We start from the raw sequence: 22,800 nt of genomic DNA, 5'->3' as shown, positions 1-22,800 counted from the left end.
AGCGCGGCGGTCACCGCCAACAGACAGTCGGCAGACAATGTACCGCCCACCCTATCACAACTCACCAATCCGCCACCTTTTCCGGGGTGGGAGCCCCGCCGATAAAAACACGGCGGAAACAGACTTCGAATGGGAAAACGCTCACCTCTACACACTCCACGAGGAATCTGGACAGCATGGAACCCGAACTACACATCCTACCAGCTATTGTCTACCTGCTTCTCTACCAGGAGCACGAACGCCGGCGCAGAAGACAACGGTGAGTACTGCACCTACGACATAGGGGAGGGGGGAGGCAAAAAATTACGGGGACACACATACGCCACACACCCACACCCACCCTCACCCACTACAACAAACACATCAATGCAGAGCAACAAGTCAGAGTGACACCCCCAACCCCCCCCGGAAGAATGCAAAGACAAAATAAAATGATCATTAAAAATGAATTATATTATAGCATCATTGAAGTTAAGTGAAATATGAAATATATAAATAAAATATATTACATCATAAACAATATATACATAGGTCAAAAGTCCGGGCCATATTGGCTATCATCCATTGTTCGTGGGCCAATGGGCCAAAACATATGGGCAAAGGCCACACACGAGACCCGATTCCAATGGAGAGAACACTGCAGGGGCATCAGATAGTAAAACTACAGGCACCTCAGGGGGAAGGGAAGGGGGGCACCTCAGCCAGTTGAGTCCACGACGCCAGATCCACGAGGGGCCTCCATGCCCACTGTACCATCCTGGGGAGTGCAAAGCCACAGTCTCACAAGTCTCTACAGTGGGTGGGTTGCCCACTGCACCATCCTGGGGAGTGCAAAGCCACAGTCTCTCAAGTCTCTACAGTGGGTGGCTTGCCCACTGATCCATCCTGGGGAGTGCAAAGCCACAGTCCATCAAGTGGATTACAGACTCCACTGGTTCTGGAGGAGGCATGGTGCCCAGAGTGCCTCGTGAAGCCCTGGCCGACACAGATCCGGCCCTGCCAATGGGCCAGCGGTGCTTGAGATGAAGGGCCCAGCGGAGCGGTGCTTGAGATGAAGGGCCCAGCGGAGCGGTGCTTGACAGGAAGGGCCCAGCGGAGCGGTGCTTGAGATGAAGGGCCCAGCGGAGCGGTGCTTGAGATGAAGGGCCCAGCGGAGCGGTGCTTGACAGGAAGGGCCCAGCGGAGCGGTGCTTGAGATGAAGGGCCCAGCGGAGCAGTGCTTGAGATGATGGGCCCAGCGGAGTGGTGCTTGACAGGAAGGGCCCAGCGGAGCGGTGCTTGAGATGAAGGGCCCAGCGGAGCGGTGCTTGAGATGAAGGGCCCAGCGGAGCGGTGCTTGACAGGAAGGGCCCAGCGGAGCGGTGCTTGACAGGAAGGGCCCAGCGGAGCGGTGCTTGAGATGAAGGGCCCAGCGGAGCGGTGCTTGAGATGAAGGGCCCAGCGGAGCGGTGCTTGACAGGAAGGGCCCAGCGGAGCGGTGCTTGAGATGAAGGGCCCAGCGGAGCGGTGCTTGAGATGAAGGGCCCAGCGGAGCGGTGCTTGAGATGAAGGGCCCAGCGGAGCAGTGCTTGAGATGAAGGGCCCAGCGGAGCGGTGCTTGACAAGAAGGGCCCAGCGGAGCGGTGCTTGAGATGAAGGGCACAGCGGAGCGGTGCTTGTGATGAAGGGCCCAGCGGAGCGGTGCTTGACAGGAAGGGCCCAGCGGAGCGGTGCTTGAGATAAAGGGCCCAGCGGAGCGGTGCTTGACAGGAAGGGCCCAGCAGAGTGGTGCTTGACAGGAAGGGCCCAGCGGAGCGGTGCTTGAGATGAAGGGCCCAGCAGAGCGGTGCTTGACAGGAAGGGCCCAGCGGAGCGGTGCTTGACAAGAAGGGCCCAGCGGAGCGGTGCTTGACAGGAAGGGCCCAGCGGAGCAGTGCTTGAGATGAAGGGCCCAGCGGAGCAGTGCTTGACAGGAAGGGCCCAGCGGAGCGTTGCTTGAGATGAAGGGCCCAGCGGAGCGGTGCTTGACAGGAAGGGCCCAGCGGAGCGGTGCTTGAGATAAAGGGCCCAGCGGAGCGGTGATTGACAGGAAGGGCCCAGCAGAGTGGTGCTTGACAGGAAGGGCCCAGCGGAGCGGTGCTTGAGATGAAGGGCCCAGCAGAGCGGTGCTTGACAGGAAGGGCCCAGCGGAGCGGTGCTTGACAAGAAGGGCCCAGCGGAGCGGTGCTTGACAGGAAGGGCCCAGCGGAGCAGTGCTTGAGATGAAGGGCCCAGCGGAGCGGTGCTTGACAGGAAGGGCCCAGCAGAGTGGTGCTTGACAGGAAGGGCCCAGCGGAGCGGTGCTTGAGATGAAGGGCCCAGCAGAGCGGTGCTTGACAGGAAGGGCCCAGCGGAGCGGTGCTTGACAAGAAGGGCCCAGCGGAGCGGTGCTTGACAGGAAGGGCCCAGCGGAGCAGTGCTTGAGATGAAGGGCCCAGCGGAGCAGTGCTTGACAGGAAGGGCCCAGCGGAGCGTTGCTTGAGATGAAGGGCCCAGTGGAGCGGTGCTTGAGATGAAGGGCCCAGCGGAGCGGTGCTTGACAGGAAGGGCCCAGCGGAGCGGTGCTTGAGATGAAGGGCCCAGCGGAGCGGTGCTTGACAGGAAGGGTCCAGCGGAGCGGTGCTTGACAGGAAGGGCCCAGCGGAGCGGTGCTTGACAGGAAGGGCCCAGCGGAGCGGTGCTTGAGATAAAGGGCCCAGCGGAGCGGTGCTTGACAGGAAGGGCCCAGCAGAGCGGTGCTTGACAGGAAGGGCCCAGCGGAGCGGTGCTTGAGATGAAGGGCCCAGCAGAGCGGTGCTTGACAGGAAGGGCCCAGCGGAGCGGTGCTTGACAAGAAGGGCCCAGCGGAGCGGTGCTTGACAGGAAGGGCGCAGCGGAGCAGTGCTTGAGATGAAGGGCCCAGCGGCGCAGAGCTTGACAAGAAGGGCCCAGCGGAGCGTTGCTTGAGATGAAGGGCCCAGTGGAGCGGTGCTTGAGATGAAGGGCCCAGCGGAGCGGTTCTTGACAGGAAGGGCCCAGCGGAGCGGTGCTTGAGATGAAGGGCCCAGCGGAGCGGTGCTTGACAGGAAGGGCCCAGCGGAGCGGTGCTTGACAGGAAGGGCCCAGCGGAGCGGTGCTTGAGATGAAGGGCCCAGCGGAGTGGTGCTTGACAGGAAGGGCCCAGCGGAGCGGTGCTTGAGATGAAGGGCCCAGCGGAACGGTGCTTGAGATGAAGGGCCCAGCGGAGCGGTGCGTGACAGGAAGGGCCCAGCAGAGCGGTGCTTGAGATGAAGGGCCCAGCGGAGCGGTGCTTGACAGGAAGGGCCCAGCGGAGCGGTGCTTGACAGGAAGGGCCCAGCGGAGCGGTGCTTGACAGGAAGGGCCCAGCGGAGCGGTGCTTGAGATGAAGGGCCCAGCGGAGCGGTGCTTGACAGGAAGGGCCCAGCGGAGCGGTGCTTGACAGGAAGGGCCCTGTTCAGTGGTGCTTGTCATGGCGGGGCCCTGTTCAGCGGTGCTTGTCACGGCGGGGCCCTGTTCAGCGGTGCTTGTCACGGCGGGGCCCTATTCAGCGGTGCTTGTCACGGCGGGGCCCAGTTCGGCGGTGCTTGTCACGGCGGGGCCCTGTTCAGCGGTGCTTGACAGGAAGGGCCCTGTTCAGCGGTGCTTGTCACGGCGGGGCCCTGTTCGGCGGTGCTTGTCACGGCGGGTCCCAGTTCGGCGGTGCTTGTCACGGCGGGGCCCTGTTCAACGGTGCTTGACAGGAAGGGCCCTGTTCAACGGTGCTTGTCACGGCGGGGCCCTGTTCAGCGGTGCTTGACATGTGTTCCCAGGGAACCAGATCGGGCCAATATTTTCCGCACAGTCGCCATCCGACCTTTCGCTTGCGGGGCCCTCCTTTGCTGGAGTCCTGGGCCCGTGGGTGTCCTCTTCACACCCGAAATGGGGCTGGTGGGGCCCTCCTGGGCAGCTCGCCTGCTGCCGGAAATGTCCGCCCTGCTGCCCTTGCCCTCCTTCGCCGATTCTCTGGGGCCCTTGCCTCCCTTTGTGGATGTGCCAGGTGACGGTGCCAGGGTAGTGCCTTTGGGGGCTGCCGTCCCTGGCCTCTCACGCCCGCCCTCCTTTAGTTTTTTTCCCAGGGGGTGGGCTGGCTGTCCCCTTGCTGCTGGCCGATGTTGCTGTCCTAGAAGCTGGTGGACTCCAATAGCCCTGGACTATGGTCCTTGTAGGTGCAGGGCTTGTGGTGGCTGAGGTGCTGTTTGGACTCTTACGAGATGGAGGGGGTGGGTCAGGTGATGTAAAGAGGTTAATTTTGGAGAGGAAAAACTTTTTAGGAGCAGTGGGAAGGGTAGGTGCAGTGTGTATGGGAGTGGAGGAAGAGGATGTGGTTGTAGGAGAGTCAAGTGTGATGTCTTTGGGTGCAGGTGCTTGTGACGGAGGCTGTCGTGAGGTGGATGGCTGTTGGGTGGGTGGCTGCCTGCGTTTGTGTGGTTTGGAAGAGGGGGTGACAGACACACTGGGAGAGGACACAGGGGACGTGTAAATGGCAGTGGGGGTGGTGACTGCACGTGTGCGGAGTGTTCTGGTGGGTGTGCTGGTGATGGACGTACTGGCTGATGGTGGTGTGCATGCAGGTGTGAGTGGAGACGTCACAGGGAGGGAGGAGGGAGACGAGGAGGAGGGGGACACAGAGGAGGCAGTGGCTGTTGGCATGTCTGCATGTGGATGTTGCATGTGTGAATGCTTGTGTGATCTGTGGTGCTTATGTCTGGATGAGCTGCCCTTGGGTGTTGATGTGTGTGCAGGCTGGTCTGTAGGTGTGGCTGGGATAGGCAGAGGAACAGGGGAGTGGGACTGGGATGAGGAAATTGGAGGGGGGAGGCAGGAGACAGGGACAATGGCTGCCGTCAGTGCTGAGGCCAGAGAGTTGAACGATTGCTGATGGGCAGCCTGACCCGAATGAATGCCCTCCAGGTATGCATTGCTCCGGTGCACCTCCCTTTCTACACCCTGGATGGCATTCAAAAGGGTAGACTGCCCAACAATGAGCGTCTGGAGAAGGTCAATGATCTCCTCACTGAGGGCAGCAGGGGTAACTGGGGCAGGGCCTGAGGTGCCTGGGGCGAAGGAGATGCCCGCCTTCCTGGCATAGCGGGCAAGGGGCGAATGCTGAGGGGCTGCTTGGAGGGTGGAGCTGGTGCGCGGGTGGCGGCTGTACCTGTTGTAGCGGTGGGCACAGATGTTGCCTTCACCACAAGGGAGCTCCCTTCCGAGGAAGTGTCTGTGTCGCTGACGTCTCCACGGGTCCCCGTTGTGGAGCTCCCCTCGCCCTCCGTCTCACTGGTGAACTCGGAGTCGGTTGCATGGCCCTCCGGGGCTATGTGAGATGCAGCTCCCTTGTGCTCCAATGCCACTTCTCCTCCGCCTGATGATGCTAATGCACACATGAACAGGAAGACCACAAAAAAGGGGGGAGGAAGAAAAAATGACATGTTGAGTGCATGCATTGGCGACACCGTTGGCGGAGAGGACAGACGCAGAAGCCCCCTGCACTACGCCGCGCACTCGGTGTACACTACTCAATTATTGTGACTTGGCCTACAAGCCTATGGACGACAACTGCACACATAGGTGACCCAGGGCCATGGATAGCTGTACTTAGCACCCTACAGAGGTGGGGGGCGGGGGCACAGGGCCATGCCTTACGGAGGGGCCCAGCCTACAGAAATCGCCCTGGCATAGAGATACCCACAGCCCTCCTCCCCCACCCAGACACCTCCACTGTGCGCTAACATAGCAGAATGTGCTGGTACTCACCCCCTTGTGTCTGCTGTGATGTCCTCACACGCCCATCCAAATCGGGGTAGGCCACCACCAGGATCCGGGACATCAGGGGGGTCAATTGACGGGAGCCACCCCTCCTACGTTGGGAGGCCATCCACAGCAGAGCCTCCGCGGTCTTCCTGCTCCCGCGGCGGATGTCCTCCCACCTCTTGCGGCAGTGGGTGCCCCATCTGTTGTGGATCCCCAGGGTCTGGACGTCCTTGGCGATGGCACGCCAAATGTCGATCTTCTGATGGGCGCTGACCTATGTGACATGGACAGGGTGGGAAAATAAATATCATAATTTTCTGCATGGTCGATGTGAGTGGCCCCCCCTCCCCAACCTTGCCATATGGCACATGCTCTCATCTGTCGTGCGATGCATGCCTCATTCGCTCCCCTCCCCACCATCTTTCATCCACCCCACTCAACACAGGCATTGCCCACAAAGCATGGTCCCAGTGTACTTACCTGTTGGTCTGGAGGACCGTAGAGTAGCGCATACTGGGGGAGGACCCCATCAACAAGTTTCTCCAATTCCTCAGATGTGAAGACAGGGGCCCTTTCCCAAGTCGCAGCAGCCATTGTATCTTCCAGACTGAGGTCACAGCAGCACTTGCAGTATAGGTCCTCTCCTGTGGATGATCAGGTCTCGAATGATTAAGCAGATAGAAAATGGCGGTCACGCCTGCGGCGGTGCGTACCGCGGCGGTGCGTACCGTGACCGCCGGCGCACATCGTCATTGGCTCCTGAGACCCATAGGGTTCAATGTTAACCAATGCTGCTTTGCGCCGCGGTCTTTGACCGCCTACCGCCACGGTGTGCCACACCAGCGCATTGACCTCACATCCCATTGTCACACTTCACAGGTCAGGCAGCCGCCATTTCAAGGGCTCACATGGCTTAATTTCTACTGCGTCACACAGGCCTAGGCCTTGCATTGCCACTCATACAAGCCATTCAATGCATAGCGAATCGTGTTCTGTGCAAGCTGTGGTTACGTATCTGTGGGTTGCTTGACTCTGTGCTCCATGTTGTCCTTCCTAGGCACTGTCCGCTGGGACATGTGAGGAGATGGAGGAATGTTCCTGTGTACAGACCGCTGGTGGACCTGTCGACAATGGAAGAAAGACATTTCATACTGACATACAGACTTGACCGAGCCACTATACAGGAACTGTGTGCCCAGCTGGAGCCAGACCTGATGTCCCCCATTCGCCAACCCACAGGGATTCCCCCTCTGGTGCAGGTTCTGTCAGTACTCCATTTTTTGGCAAGTGGATCATTCCAAACAACAGTGGCCATATCATCAGGGATGTCTCAGCCTATGTTTTCTAAGGTTTTGTCCAGAGTGTTGTCTGCCCTGATGAAATGCATGCGGAGCTACATTGTTTTCCCTGAGGTGGGCGATTTGGCTACAGTGAAGGGTGATTTCTATGCCCTTGGCCATATCCCCAGCATCATTGGTGCCATTGATGGGACCCATGTGGCTTTGGTTCCCCGCAGAGAAAGTGAGCAGGTGTACAGGAACAGAAAAAGTTATCATTCGATGAATGTCCAGGTGGTCTGTTTGGCTGACCAGTACATCTCCCATGTAAATGCCAAGTTCCCTGGGTCAGTGCATGACGCGTACATCATGTGAAATAGCAGCATCCCTTACGTGATGGAACAGCTACAGAGACACCGTGTGTGGCTAATTGGTGACTCTGGTTACCCCAACCTGTTGTGGCTACTGACCCCAATGAGGAATCCCAGGACAAGGGCCGAGGAACGGTACAATGAGGCCCATGGGCGTACTTGGAGGGTGATCGAGCGGACCTTCGGCCTCCTGAAGGCCAGGTTTAGGTGCCTGCATATGACAGGTGGATCCCTAATGTACTCACCAAAGAAGGTGTGCCATATCATCGTGGCCTGCTGTATGCTTCACAACCTGGCTTTGCGACGCCAGGTGCCTTTCCTGCAGGAGGATGGTCCAGATGGTGGTGTTGTAGCAGCTGTGGAGCCTGTGGAGAGTGAAGAGGAGGAAGACGACGGGGACGACACAGACAACAGGGACACAGTGATACAACAGTATTTTCAGTAGCACACAGGTACGAATCAACTCCGCCATTTTACATTTATTTAAAGTCTCCTGCCTCTCTACTGTCTGTGTTTCCCCCCCGTTCCTGTTAACTGAGTTGTGACTTTCCCTTCCGTTTTCAGAGCTGTGGGCCCCACTGCGTGACCTCTGCTTTGTTTGCCCATGGACTACAGCGGTGTGACAGTGGTATGTTGTCATCACAATGTAACTGAACATTTTGGCAACGTTATGTCTAATACATTTGTTCAAAATACAAGCAGACTCCAGATTTTTTAAGTGCAATAAGTGATTTTATTAAAGTGCTAAATGTAGGGACATGATTGTAAAACGGTGATGGGTGATGGTGGAGTAATGTCCATGGCAGAGTCCAGTTTTCAGTCTCACAGGTGCATTGTCCATATGCCTGTGGAAGGATGGAGCAGGGGCAGTTTAAGTTTGGACAGGGTGACAATGTGGGACAGTGGGATGACATCAGGGGGTATCGTTTGCTGGTGGGGGTCTTGGCATCCTACTCTGTCTTCTTGTGAGATCTCAGGTACCGCTTGCGGGGTGGTTCTTCTTCTGCAGGAGGTGGGGTTCTGGTGGCCTGTCGTTGTGTGGGGGCCTCCTGTCCACTAGCGCCGACGGAGGTGGTAGGCTGTTCCTGGTCCATGCTAGTGACAGGGGCCCTTTGTGGTGCCACATGGTCCCGCAATGTGGTGACTATCTGGTTAAGGGCCACAACAATGGTCCCCATTGCGGAACTAATGTTTCTCTGTTCCTCTCTGAACCCCATGTACTGTTCCTCCTGCAGTACCTGGATCTCCTGGAACCTGGCTAGTAGCGTAGCCATCGTCTCCTAGGAGTGGTGGTATGCTCCCATGATGGAGGAGAGGGCCTCTTGGAGAGTCAGTTCCCTGGGCCTGTCCCCCCCCTGTCGCACAGCAGCCATCCCAGTTCCCCTGTTTCCCTGGGCCTCTGTCCCCTGGACCGTGTGCCCACTACCACTGCCCCCAGGTCCCTGTTGTTGTTGGGGTGGTGGGTCAACCTGGGTGCCCTGTAGTGGTGGACACACCGCTGATTGACGTGTCCTGGAGGCATGGGCCCGCTGGGTGGGAGCTGTGCTGGTGTTCCCAGAGGGGGTTAGGTCTGCTGTAGCCTGTGGCTGTCTGTGGGGAACCAACTGTCCAGAGGTCCCCGATGGGCCGGGCTGGTCATCTGGGTCCAGGGAGACAGAGCTGCTGTCATCACTGGGGGCCTCTTCTGGGGGTGGGATGGACATCTCTGGACCATCCTGGGCGGTGTGGTGGCGTTCGGGTCCTGCAGGGGTATAAGAGTATGGTTATTGCTTCTGTGTGTGCCATTTCGTGTAATGGGTGGGTGGCCGTGTACCCCAGTGCTGGCATTCCCTTGTGGGGGCTTTTGTGACGGTGGCTTGTGGGGGAGATGGGTATGTGCAGTGGGCATGCTTTGGTGATGGGTGTCCATGCTTTGGGGAGGCATGCAGGGCTAGGTTTTGGGATGGGTGGGTTGTGATGGTGAGCCATTTGCAAGGAGTTGGTGTGATGGAGGTGGGGGTGAGGGTGGGGGTATGATTTGGCATGCAGGTGGGGTGGGGGGAATGAAGTAGTGAAGATTTGACTTACCAGAGTCCATTCCTCCGCCTACTCCTGCGAGGCCCTCAGGATGCAGGATGTGCAAGACTTCCTCCTCCCATGCTTTGAATTCTGGGGGAGTAGATGGGGGTCTGCCGTCAGTCCGCTGTACCGCAATGTTGTGCCTTGATACCATGGAACGCACCTTCCCCCGTAGGTCGTTCCACCGCTTCCTGATGTCGTCCCGATTTCGTGGATGCTGTCCCACAGCGTTGACCCTGTCCACTATTCTTTGCCATAGCTCCATCTTCCTGGCAATGGTGATGTGCTGCACCTGTGCCCCGAAAAGCTGGGGCTCTACCCGAACTATTTCCTCCACCATGACCCTGAGTTTGGCGTCAGAGAACCTGGGGTGTCTTTGGGGTGCCATGGGGTGGTGTGGAGGAGGTGAGGGGTGGGGTGGTGTATGTGTTGTAGAGTGTGGTGAGTGTGGTGGTGTATGGTGTTTTGTGCGTGGATATTGTGTGGGTGATGTTGTGATTTGCCTCTGTGTGATGGTCTACTCTATGCTGTGCTGTCTCTCTCTGTCCTTCAGTCGCAATTGTGGTCGTAAGGGTTTGTGGGTGATGTGGGTGTGTGTTTTATATTTAATTGGGTGTGTGGGAGTGGTGTGTGTATGTGTCTCAGGTGTGTGTATTTTGAATTGTCCAATGTGGTAGTGTTTTGTAAAGGTGTGTGTATTTTGACCGCGGCGGTGTGTACCGCCAATGGAATACCGCGGTTGAAAGACTGCTGCGGGGATTTGTGGGTCGGAATGGCATGGGCGTATTTCTGTTGGCGTGACGGTGGAGGTTTGGTCATCGCCAGTTTTTCGCTGGCCGTTGCTGTGGCGGACTTTTGTTGATGTCGTGTTTTTGGCGGTTTGCCAGTTGCGGGTCAGAATGACCGTGGCGGTTTACCGCGACCGCGGCGGTGTTATGGCGGTCTTCTGACCGGCGGTAAGTGCCTTTTACCGCCGAGGTCAGAATGACCCCCAAAGTATAGTTTGTGGAAAAGCCAAAGGAAGTGAAAATGCCAAGCGTCATTTAGATTTCTGAGAAAGGAACACAGATAGTTACAGAAGAGGTTTAGGAGATGTTAGGAGAAGGTGCTATGGTGGAGCTAATTACAGAAGAGAAAGGCTTCATGAGCATTTTGTTTCTAGTGAAAAAAGAAGAAAGGGATTCAGGGAACATGGTGGAGGCTTGTTGTAAACTTGAGACACTTAAATCAGTGGGTGGTTTTTCACTACTTCAAAAAGGAAGGTGTTCACTTTTTGAAGGATATTCGGAGGGCTCAAGATTGGATAGTGAGACTGGATTTAATGATGCATACTTTACTGCAGCAATTCATTGATATTTCAGCAGATTTCTACAGTTTTGATGACAGTCGAGGTATTGGCAATCTACAGCCTGATTTAGGTCTTGGCAGAGGGACTACTCCGTCACAAATGTGACAGATATCCCATCCACCAAATTATGATCCCATAGGAGATAATAGGATCAGAAAACAACAGGCAAGATATTCGCAACGTTTGTGATGGAGTATTTCCATCTACCAATACCTAAATTAGGCCCTTAGTTGGCTACCTTTAGTCAGTGTCTTAATGTTTTACAAAGCTCCAAAACCTTTTACTGGTTGTTTGAGATATAGACCTGTTCGTTTGAAAGTTTATTTAGGTTACATTCGTTTAATGGTGCAGAGATATGTTATCCTACCACAACACCTAATGATAACCTTGCTTTTATTAAAGAGCACTGGTTAACAGGTGATGACCAAGAAGAAAATAGAAGTGATACCAGCAAGGAAGATACCATTTTTGGGAACAGATTCAGAGGTATCTCTGCATTGTCTTTCAACAAACATTAGGTTAGTTTGAAGGTAATTGAGGCATTGTTTGGGCTGGGAGTTTTTTCCACTGAAGACTTTGACATGCACAATTGATTTGTTGGCACCTACAATTCAAGCTATATTTCCCAGCCCTTTGCATAGTTGAATTCTGAAGAGGTTGAAAGGGAACTACATCAAGAAAGGGTTTTGGTATCAGCATCAGGTCCATTTAGATTCAAAGGTGAGGAAAGAAATTCAGTGGTGGTTGACAAATATCATTCAATCAATCAATCATAGCATTTGGAAAATGCAGCACTATTCCATCTAAGGGTATCTGGGCACTTACTGTGCTATGTCTCAGTTGAAAAGCCACGTCTTGAGTCGCCTTCTGAAGTTAACCAGGGAGGAAGCTGTTCTGAGGTGGAGGGACAGTCTGTTCTAGGGCTTGCTGATGTAGGAGAAGGAGCAGCCTCTGCTGCAGCTGTGATGGATGCGGGTGGTGTGTGGGAGATTTAGTGATGCAGAGCATAGTTGTCTTGGTGGGATGTTGAAGCTCAGTCAATAGTTGACGTAGGATGGCCCTAGGTTGTGGAGAGCCTTGTATGCAATTGCCATCTCTTCTGGATGGAGAGCCACTGGAGGTTCCTGAGGTGTTAGGGAATGATGAGTGCTTGGGGAGGTTAAGGATGAGTCTGACTGGTTTTCTGTAGAGCCTGGAGTCTTTGTAATAGGTGGAGGACACTCCAGCATAGAAAGCATTGCTATAGTCGAGGCGGCTGGTAACCAGGACGTGTGTGACTGTCTATCTGGTGTTCGTAGGGATCCATTTGAAGATTCAGCAGAGCATACGGAGGATGTAGAAGCCGGAGGAGGCGACTGAGTTTACTTTTCAAATCATGAATAGATGATAGACAAAGATGATACTGAGGTTTTGTACGTGGTCTGATGGAGATGGTGACATTGATGTTGGAGACTATATTGAGTATGAGGATCTGGTGATGTCTGTGAGGGGGGTCATGTAGATGTTAAAAAGGGTTGGGTTGAGGGAAGATTCTTGAGGTATACAGCAGGTGATGTTCTTTTGTGTAGAAGTGAAGGGAGGAACGCAGATGGGCCAGTCATAGCTCCCCAGCTCCTCCAAGGTACTCTTGCCTGCAGCTGACAGCTCCGCTTACATTCCTGACCCTGATTGCAAAAGCTCTGCCCACATTCCTGAGCCTGATTGCGAAAGCTCCACCCACAACCCACATTCCTGAGCCTGAATGCGACAGCTCCACCCACGTTCCTGAGCCTGATTGAGACAGCTCTGCCCACATTACTGAACCTGATTGTATCTGCTGATACCCCTGTGAATGCCTCCTTTGTGCCACTACCACTCCCACCCTTCTGCCTCCCACCCCGGCCCCTCCCACCTCCCAGGACATATAACGGAGGCCCCAGCACGGTCTCAGTGACAATTGCATGACCCATTCGGCCAGTCACAGCTCCCCAGTCATTCCACTGCCCTCCTGCCTGCAGCTGGCAGCTTAGTCTGCATTCCTGAGCCTGATTGCTACAGCTCCGCCCACATTCCTGAGCTTGATTGTGACTGCTTTGCCTGCATTCCTGAGCCTGATTGCCTCTGCTAACTCCTCTGCTGATGTCTCCTTCGCGCCATTTCCGCTCCTGCTCTCCTACCTTCCTGCCTCCCAACCCAGCCCCTCCCACCTCCCAGGACATATAGGCCCTCATTACAACCCTGGCGGGTGGCGGAGGTCGCCCGCCAAGGTTTGATCGCCAAGCGGCCGCCTATGCGGCCGCATTAAGGATGTCAGCCGTAACATTGGAGCTGGCTCCTAATGGAGTCGGCGGTGTTGCGGCCGTGCGACGGGTGCAGCTGCACCCGTTGCGCTTTTCACTGTCTGCTGTGCAGACAGTGAAAAGTGGGGTGGGGCTGTGCCTGGGGGCCCAGCGACTGAGACCGCCATGGACAGGATGGCGGGGAGGGGAGTCGTAATCCCCTGGGCAGCGCTGCCCTGGTGGATTAAAACCGCCGGGACAACCATGGCGGGAAACTGCCGGTCCCGGCGGTGCGACCGCAGCGCTACCGCCACGGTCATAATACGGCAGATTGTACCACCAGCATGTTGGCGGTACAATCGTCAAAACAGCCCTGGTGGTCTTTGACCACCAGGGTTGTAATGCGGCCCTTAAACCCACTGATTTAAGTGTCTCAAGTTTACAACAAGCCTCCACCATGTTCCCTGAATCCCTTTCTTCTTTTTTCACTAGAAACAAAATGCTCATGAATCCTTTCTCTTCTGTAATTAGCTCCACCATAGCACCTTCTCCTAACATCTCCTAAACCTCTTCTGTAACTAGCTGTGTTCCTTTCTCAGAAATCTAAATGTCGCTTGGCATTTTCAATTTTTTAGGCTTTTCCACAAACTATACTTTGTGTCCTTGCACTGTCTATAAAACCCCTGGATCATCTTTTATGTTTTCCAAGGTTCTAAAGAGAACCTTAGGTTAGGTTAGAAGTGCCTGACTGAAATCTGGGACACCATCTCCACCCATAATCCAGACGTTGCCTTCATCACCAAAACATGGTTAATACCCTCCTTTCAAGCCCTCACATTGCCACAGACAACCCTGGTGGCTACAAGATGATATACCGACACCGCACCAACAAACATGGTGGGGGCATCGCCATCATCTTCAAGGAAACAATCCAATGCACCATCAACAATGACAACCCAATGCCCCTCAAGGAGCACCTTAACCTCTGACTCCAGACTGAAGCCTACACCACAATGCAAGGCATTGTCACATACAGACCCCTGGGACCATGCCCAGCATCCTTCAACACCATTGCCAACCTCATTGCCCCCCTCACCATCAACTCCCTCTACTATGTCCTACTCAATCTCAATTTTCACTTTAACAACCCCAACAGCAACAACTCCACTTCCCTCATAGAAAGCCTCAGCAACAGAAGCCTCACACAACTGGCCACCAAACCCACACACAAAGCCGGACACACACTAAACACCATCTTCACTGCTAACAAAAAATCTATTTCACTCATGTGACTGAACTCCACTGGACCCATTACATCATTGTCCACTTTAAGATCTCCAATTCCCAGCACACCACCTCCAAGCACCTTAGCACCTTTTAGACCCGTGGGGATCTTGTTTCTGTCGGACCCGTTACGAAGCTGTACACCGCCAAGGTTTCCGCCGCGGTTGCACTGCCACCAAAACCCTGGCGGACACAAACTCAATAAAAGGAAACACTCATCTTCAGGAACACAGACACGTTCGGATCCGCCATGGAACCAGAACTCAAAGTCCACTGCTCCTGCTCACACTATGACTCCAGAACCAGTGATGGCGACGATAAAGACAACAACTGTAAGTGCACCCACCTAGCACACACTGGAGGGAAAGCCATTAGACCACATGCACATGCCACACACACAGCCAGGAAGGTCAGTGATGGACACACACACAACCACACACCCATACCAACACACACGCACACAGCTACATACACAGACACACACACAAACCACACACCCGCACACCAAAAATACACACACCATGGCCAACACAGACATGCCAACCACCCCGCACACACATATCACAGCCACTGGCTAACACACACAAACACAACACTACCAAGTCACACAACAACATCAGAACCACTACTGCACACCTACACATGACAACACATACTGACAACAACACGAAACTACAACTCACAACCAATCAACACATCACACACCCATACAACATACAAAATGTCACACCACGCCCACACAACACATATGACATAGCCATCACCACACACACGGACGCACACACAACAACCACACAATTGCACACAACACCATCACAACACATCGCACCACGGACAATACATAATATAGCCACACATATTTATGTAACTACAAAATCATATTCCACTCACAATACACACCCATCACAGAAGGACTGATGGCAGGGCCTCACACACAAATGCAGGTCATGCACAACAGCATGCACAACCAACACACACACACACACAAAGGACCAGAAACACAATTCTGACATGGAGAAAGAAATGTAGGACAAGTAGTGTTCGATGAATGCCAACATCTTGTTGGCCCAGATGTATTAAATCGTGAAAATAAATAAATATATAACTTTGTACAATAACAGGCCATAGACCAGTCCAATGTCAGAGATGCCAAAGGTACATTAGGTAGCTCAATGTGACCCAACTTTGACTCTTGTCTGCAAAATGACCTCCTCAGGATAGGGGCATCAAGGGGGCAGGCAGGCATCTCAGTGGCGAAGAGTGGTTCAGGGAGGGTTTGGGCTTGGGAGGGGGGTCATTGGGTCTGGGCTTGGGAGGTGGTCCTTGAGTTTGGGGGCTTGACTTTTTGGCAGGGGGAGGGTCGCGGGCTCTAGCAGGGGTTTTAAGGGTGGACTTGGAGGTGGAAGGCCTGGAGTTGGTGTGTGACACAGAGCACTCCGGGGGTCTCACAGGATTGGAGAGGGGTAGGGAACAGGGAAAACTCCTAGAGGAAACATTTCTTTGGCACACAGAGGCAGTCATTGCAAAAAGGTTTGGGAGTGGAGGAAGAGGGATTTGTGGTTAGATGTGTCTTTGTGGGTGTCTTGGGTGAAGGTGCGTGTGGAATGCTTGTGTGTGCTGGGCGTCTGTTGGGTGGGTGGGTGCGGCTTTTAGGTGTCTTGGCAGACGGAGGGAGGAGGTGCTTGGAGATGCTATGCTGGATGGGTGACTGTTGGTTGTAGTGGCGTCTGCAGGTATGGTACATGTGCTCCATGTGGGGTTGTTGGTGGTTGTGGTGAGTGCGGATTTGGTGAATGGGATGGATGTTTGAGGGTCTGATATTGTGGTGACTGTGGGTAAGATGGGACTGGTGGCTGGATCTGCAAATGATGTCTACAGGAGTGTCAGGTGTAGTGTCTGTGAAGGAGGGGGCGATGGTGGAACATGTGCAGGGAGTGGATGTTGTTGTGTCTGCAGGTTGATGTTATCTTTGTGCATGCCGGTGGTTGGTCTTGTGGTGCTTGTATTTGTCAGTGCCAACCGTGTCTGTTGAGGTGGTTGCATGCCTGTATGAATGAGTGCACTGGATAGAATGGGATTTGGGATTGGGAAGAGGTAGTTGGAGGGGGGACAGTAGACAAAGGGACACTGGCTGCCGTCATTGTGGAGGCCAGAGCCTGAAAGGATCTCTGGAGGCCAGCCAGGACACCATGAATGCCTACCAGGAACGCATTGCTCTGTTGGACTTGAGCTGCCAGTCCCTGGATGGCATTCATGATGGTAGACGGACCCACAGAGATGGACCTCAGGAGGTCAATAGCCTCCTCACTGACGGCATTAGTGCTTTCTGGGGCAGGGGCAGAGGTGCCTGCGATAAAGGAAATGCCCCCCCTCCTGGGTGAGTGGGCACGGGCAACTGGGTGGGGAGCAACAGGGAGGGCGGTGGTGGTAAAGGGGGTGATGGACAATGATGGTGCTCCCAGATGGGTCCACCAGAGCCAGAGTCTGTCCACCAGAGGAAGATTCCGAAGATGAACTGGTAGATCCAGCCTCCCCGTGACACTCCCCTCACCCTCTGTCCCACTGGGTCAGTTGGCCTCGCTGGTACCAGCTTCCTTGGTCCTGTGGGCTGCTGCTTCCCTACTCGCCTGTGCCCCTTCATCTGATATTGCTGATGCACACAAAGAGAGAGAAAGAGAGGGAGTGAGAGAGAGAAAGATTAGGTAGAAAAGGGTCAACACACGCCTCCAATAGACACATATGAACATTTGCATCTCTTACATTACATCTCACGGCTAGGCAATTGCATATGGTAATACATATAACCAACATCATGTCATTACATGTCACTACTACCCACACCTGTATGCTAACACTCAGACCTACAACAATACCTAAGTAGGACTGTACTATGAGAGTCATCCCCATGATACCAACCAAAGGCATTAGCTGGCTCATCATGTCCTGGATGCTGTATCTATAGCATGGCTGAATACAGATCTCACCTCTCCGTAAACCTTCACACATTGGATAGACAGCTGACAGAACACAACACTTCAAGCCTCTAAAGTTAAAACACCGGATTACTCCATGTCCACTGTAACATCTCAATGACACTGTAGAAAGCTCCACTTACAGACCACACAGCATCTAGCTGTCATATTATCTGCCTGTCCACTCAATACAGTGATGGCAAAATGGAGTACTACTTCGATCCTGCCAATACAAGTCACATACCCAAGGAGTTCACATCTGAGGTCTACCATGTGAATCAGTGGCATAACCATTTGACCAGTCAGACCCTATGAAATAGTCAGAGTAGCTGACCCCCAAAAATGTATAACTGCTCAGCATACTGTTCCCTGCTTAAACCATGGGCCATGAACAACATAGCACACATCCACTAACAGGAGTGTGACAACCTATGTACCCCTAGCACCCATACCACATCATGGACCAATTCCAATGCCACCACATGCAGAAACAGTAATTGAACTATGCACCATAACAACTACAGCCACACATAAACACCATTTGACAAATGGCAAACACTGTCACTGAACCCACACAACACACATCTTAGAGGAGAATAATGTGCTTTCATGTGGCACACATAGACAAATACCACATCTTGTACTACAACTACACATCCCACTACCACATAAGCCAGCCAGAGGAGCCTGGATTGGAAATGATCATCAAATGAACCCGCAATGTGTCATGCCAAACCAATAACACTCCAAATCTGATACTACCTATTGCCAAGCCAAACTGTAATAGTCAAAGGGCATCAGATGTTCACCCAATTTAACATATTGACATGATGAAGGCAGTTACTCTGCATTGCTAGGGCTTTCTCATACATGACCTGAACACACCATGGTGAAAAATCAGGGGCCCCTCAGGGCACTTACTAAATTTAGTACCATCCCATTGTTGAAAGGCTAAATCCCCATAATAATAGCTCCAAGGACTGCATTATTTGTGCAATCTGGCCTCATAAAATATAATTTATCATTATCCCATGGTTGTTTCCCTACACATACCCTACACTCTGTAGATAACCTATATATGCATAGTCAGCTATCAGGGCAAAACTCCTGTCCCACTGAGGCCCTTCATGTGGTGGAACTGTAATGCCAGCCCCACAATCAGTCTATGCCAGCTACAGTACAAGATGTATATTGTCTCAGTAATTATAGGAGAGTAACACAGTAGCACATGCAGGATAGCTACACAGTTGGGATTGGACTTACACCTCAGATACACTAATGCAGATGGATGGAGCTGGTCATGCACAATGCTTAGGGAAATCCAAACACTCACAACCATTGTATGGCCAGGATGGAGTCACACATGTGCCCATTTAATTGGTGCATCTACACATTACAGACATGGAGAGAAATGGAAATGGGAATTGTACATCCACTGACAGCATAGTTATTGGTCACACATCTACAAAAGATACTCTGCCGGGGGACTGATACCCATTTCTGATTGTCGATGTGCATGTAGCATTCACCACAATCACATTTTCCCAGCAGTAAGCCACCCAATCCCATTTAAGGCCTGTCAAGTCTGAGGATACTGTCAGTACTCACCCCCTTTTGGCTGCTGTGATGCCCTCAAATATCCATCCACCTCAGCGTAGGCCACAGTCAAAATGCGGGCAATAATGGAGGTCAGGGTCTGACGGGAACCCCTCTCTCATTGGGAGGACATCCCCAGCTGGGCCTCAGCAGTCTTCTGAGTCCAGTGTCTCAGGTCCAATCACCACTTTCTGCAATGGGTGCTCCACCGGCTTTGGACCCCCGGGGTCCGCACTTGCTTGGCGATGGCACGCCAAATCCCCTTCTTCTGATGGGTGCTGACCTGGAAGGGTGACACAGAAGGAGAAAGTAATGAAGACTGGCACCACATCAACAGCAGTGGACTATACACATCAGACACACCAACTGCCCACACAAATCCATTTTTAACAGTTCACACGCCTTAACTCCATCCCACCTGCATGCAGGTACTCCCTGGTCGGTATACCTATGCCATTTACCCTGACACACACCCCTTTCACATAGGACAATGGCATTGGGCTCACTTGTTCCTCTGGTGCCCCATACAGCTGTCCATACAGGGGTAGGATCCTTCAATCATCTTCTAAAGCTCTTCTTAGGTGAAGGCTAGGGCCCTATCACCTGCAAGACGTGGCATCATGGCTCCCAGAGACAGTACACCAGCAGTTCATGTCATGGAGGTCTTGCTTGCAGGAGTGTCAGATGTCAAGTGAGCTAGGCGGCATGACTGCGTACATGACAGTAACAGCCGGTGGCCCAGTCCCCCATTGGCAGCAAAGTAGACCACTGAGAAGTTGCACAGCGGTTGCAATCACCTACCGCCATGCTGGTGAACTTAGGTCACTTTCATCTGTCCAAAGCAAGCAGGACAGGCGGCTGCCATTTTATGAACAGTTAATGGCTTGTTTCAGAAAAATAAGTTTGTCATGGTAGTTATATGTCCAGAATGCTGAGTAGGCCTATGTTCTGCCATTATGGTTAGTCGCATAAATGTGACATTCGTGGCACACTGCTGATATATGGGTGGATGTCACATGAAGTGCATGTCCAGCCACTCTGTGCGTCATAGGGAGTGTAACCATATAGGTCACTGGCATTCTGGCATTAGTACATACATGGTCTGTGCACACAACTTGGACTATTACATATGTATTGTGTGCCACTAACTATTGCATAGGGCAAGCAATAGGCAGCATGGATGGTTCAAATGGCACTTCTGCATGTCCAATATAGTATATGTCAACTGTTCAGATATGTCTACAGTGTTAGGTGTGTGCCACAAGAAATTGTTCAGATAACATGTGTGGAGTGGTTATCACATTGTACATTCTCTCCTCTCTATCCTAGATACCCTGTCATGGGGAGATTGAGAAATGCAAAAGTGTATCGTCCACTAGTCGACCATGCTACCCTGTAAGAGAGGAACATCATCCAGACCTATTGTCTGAAATGTCTGACCATCATGGATCTATGTACCCAGTTAGTAACAGATATATTGCATGCCATACGTAATTCCTATGCCATCCCTCCCACAGTACAAGTCCTATCAGTGCTACACTTTCTTGCACCAGGGTCCTTTCAGGTTACAGTGGGCGTGGCAGCAGGGATGTCACAGCCCATGTTCAGTCTTGTGTTGAAGGATGTATTGTGTGCTTTTCTGAAGCACCTGGACAGCTACATCAGGTTCCCTCAACTTGCGGATTTGCCCACTGTGAAGGCAGACTTCTATGTTATTGGACACATCCATGTGATAGGGGCTATTGATGGCACCCATATTGCTTTGATTCCTCCCAGTGCAAAAGAACAAGTGTATAGGAACAGAAAAAACTATTACTCCATAAATGTTCTGGTGGTGTGTCTGGCAGACCAGTACATTTCCCAAATGACAGCCAAGTTTCCAGGATCTGTCCATGACTACTACATTCTGAGGAACAGCAATGTCCAACTCATGATGGCACAACTACAGAGAGATATTGCTTGGCTCATTGGAATATATGCATTTGTATGTGTGTCTTTGTTGTGGCACCTGTCATCACAATCTTCCCCGTGGCTGTACCTGCATTGCAAAAGGTCCTATATCTATTCACTCAGGTGAGTCAGGCTATCCTAACCTTCCCTTGCTGTTAACACCAGTGAGGTACACTGCCACGGATGGGGAACACCATTTCACTGAGGCCCACGGCAGGACGAGGCATGTAATAGAAAAGACATTTGGGGGCATATTTATACTCCGTTTGCGCCGAATTTGCGTCGTTTTTTTCAACGCAAATTCGACGCAAAACTAACTCCATATTTATACTTTGCCGTTAGACGCGTCTAGCGCCAAAGTTCATGGAGTTAGCGTCATTTTTTGCGTGAACACCTTCCTTGCGTTAATGATATGCAAGGTAGGCGTTCCCGTCTTAAAAAATGACTCCGATGCTATTGCGTCGGATTTATACTCCCGGGCAAAAATGACGCCCGGGAGTGGGCGGGACTAAAAAACACGCATTTGCGCCAGATTTTAGCGCCTGGGTCAGGGCAGGCGTTAAGGGACCTGTGGGCTCAGAATGAGCCCAGAGGTGCCCTCCCAAGCCCCCAGGGACACCCCCTGCCACCCTTGCCCACCCCAGGAGGACACCCAAGGCTGGAGGGACCCATCCCAGGGAAGAAAAGGTAAGTTGTGGTAAGTTTAAAAAAAAAAACAAATTTGTGGCATAGTGGGGCCTGATTTGTGCCCCCCTACATGCCACTATGCCCAATGACCATGCCCAGGGGACAGAAGTCCCCTGGGCATGGCCATTGGGCAAGGGGGCATGACTCCTGTCTTTGCTAAGACAGGAGTCATGTTAATGGCGTCTGGGCGCCAAAACAAAATTGGCGCAAATCGGGTTAAGACGATTTTTTTGCCTCAGCCTGACTTGCCCCATTTTTGGACGCCCAAACGCCATTTTTCCCTACGCCGGCGCTGCCTGGTGTACGTGGGTTTTTTTCACGCACACCAGGCAGCACCGGTCGACTAACGCCGGCTAACGCCATTCAATAAATACGGCGCCCGCATGGCGCTTCAGAATGGCGTTAGCCGGCGCTATTTTTTTGGGCGCAAAACTGCGTTAGCGCAGTTTTGCGTCAAAAAGTATAAATATGGCCCTTGGTCTACTAAAGGCAAGTTTCAGGTGTCTGAGCATCTCGGGAGGTGTTCTGCTCTACATTCCACAAAAGGTATGCCAGTTGATAGTTGGCTGCTGCATGCTCCACAATCTAGCCCTGAGATGTCAGATCCCAGTTGCTAGTGATGGTGACAAGCAAAGTGAAAAGGAGGCAAATGAGGATGGTGCAACTGACTCTAGGACTGAGATGATCAATCAGTACTTCCAGTGACATACAGGTATGTTGTGTGTTTAGTAGCAGATGTTATGTTTCCACTTTGATTGATGACAATGTTCCTCCTGGTCAGGTACATCGGTACAGAAGTTTGGTGTACCTATCCCTGTGTGTGGGTTGTGGTAGGAGACAGATTGCATGTCAGGAGCAGGCAGTGTTACTGGTCTCAACTCTGACATGTGTTTTCAATTCAGGTTGCTAGGTTAACATCTACTATGGACAAGCTTGTAGTGTGCTATACGTCCTGCAATCTCCTGTCCAGATGTATTCCCAGAAATTAACTGTGTACTGTGAATCTTTCCCTCTCTTCCCTATTGTTTGAACCATTTATGTACAGTAGCCTTTGCTAACAGTTAAAATTGTAGTGTTTGACCCAGTACAGATGTCAGCTACAGCTTATTAGTCATTTATTTTCTGAGACTGTTGATGTAGAAGTGTAATATGTTGTGCCCTGTTTTCTTGCCAATACACACTAGACACGAC

The sequence above is a fragment of the Pleurodeles waltl genome, chromosome 4_1 (genome assembly GCF_031143425.1).
Source record: "Pleurodeles waltl isolate 20211129_DDA chromosome 4_1, aPleWal1.hap1.20221129, whole genome shotgun sequence".
Lineage (NCBI taxonomy): Eukaryota > Metazoa > Chordata > Amphibia > Caudata > Salamandridae > Pleurodeles > Pleurodeles waltl.
Note: the sequence above shows the minus strand (reverse complement) of the source record.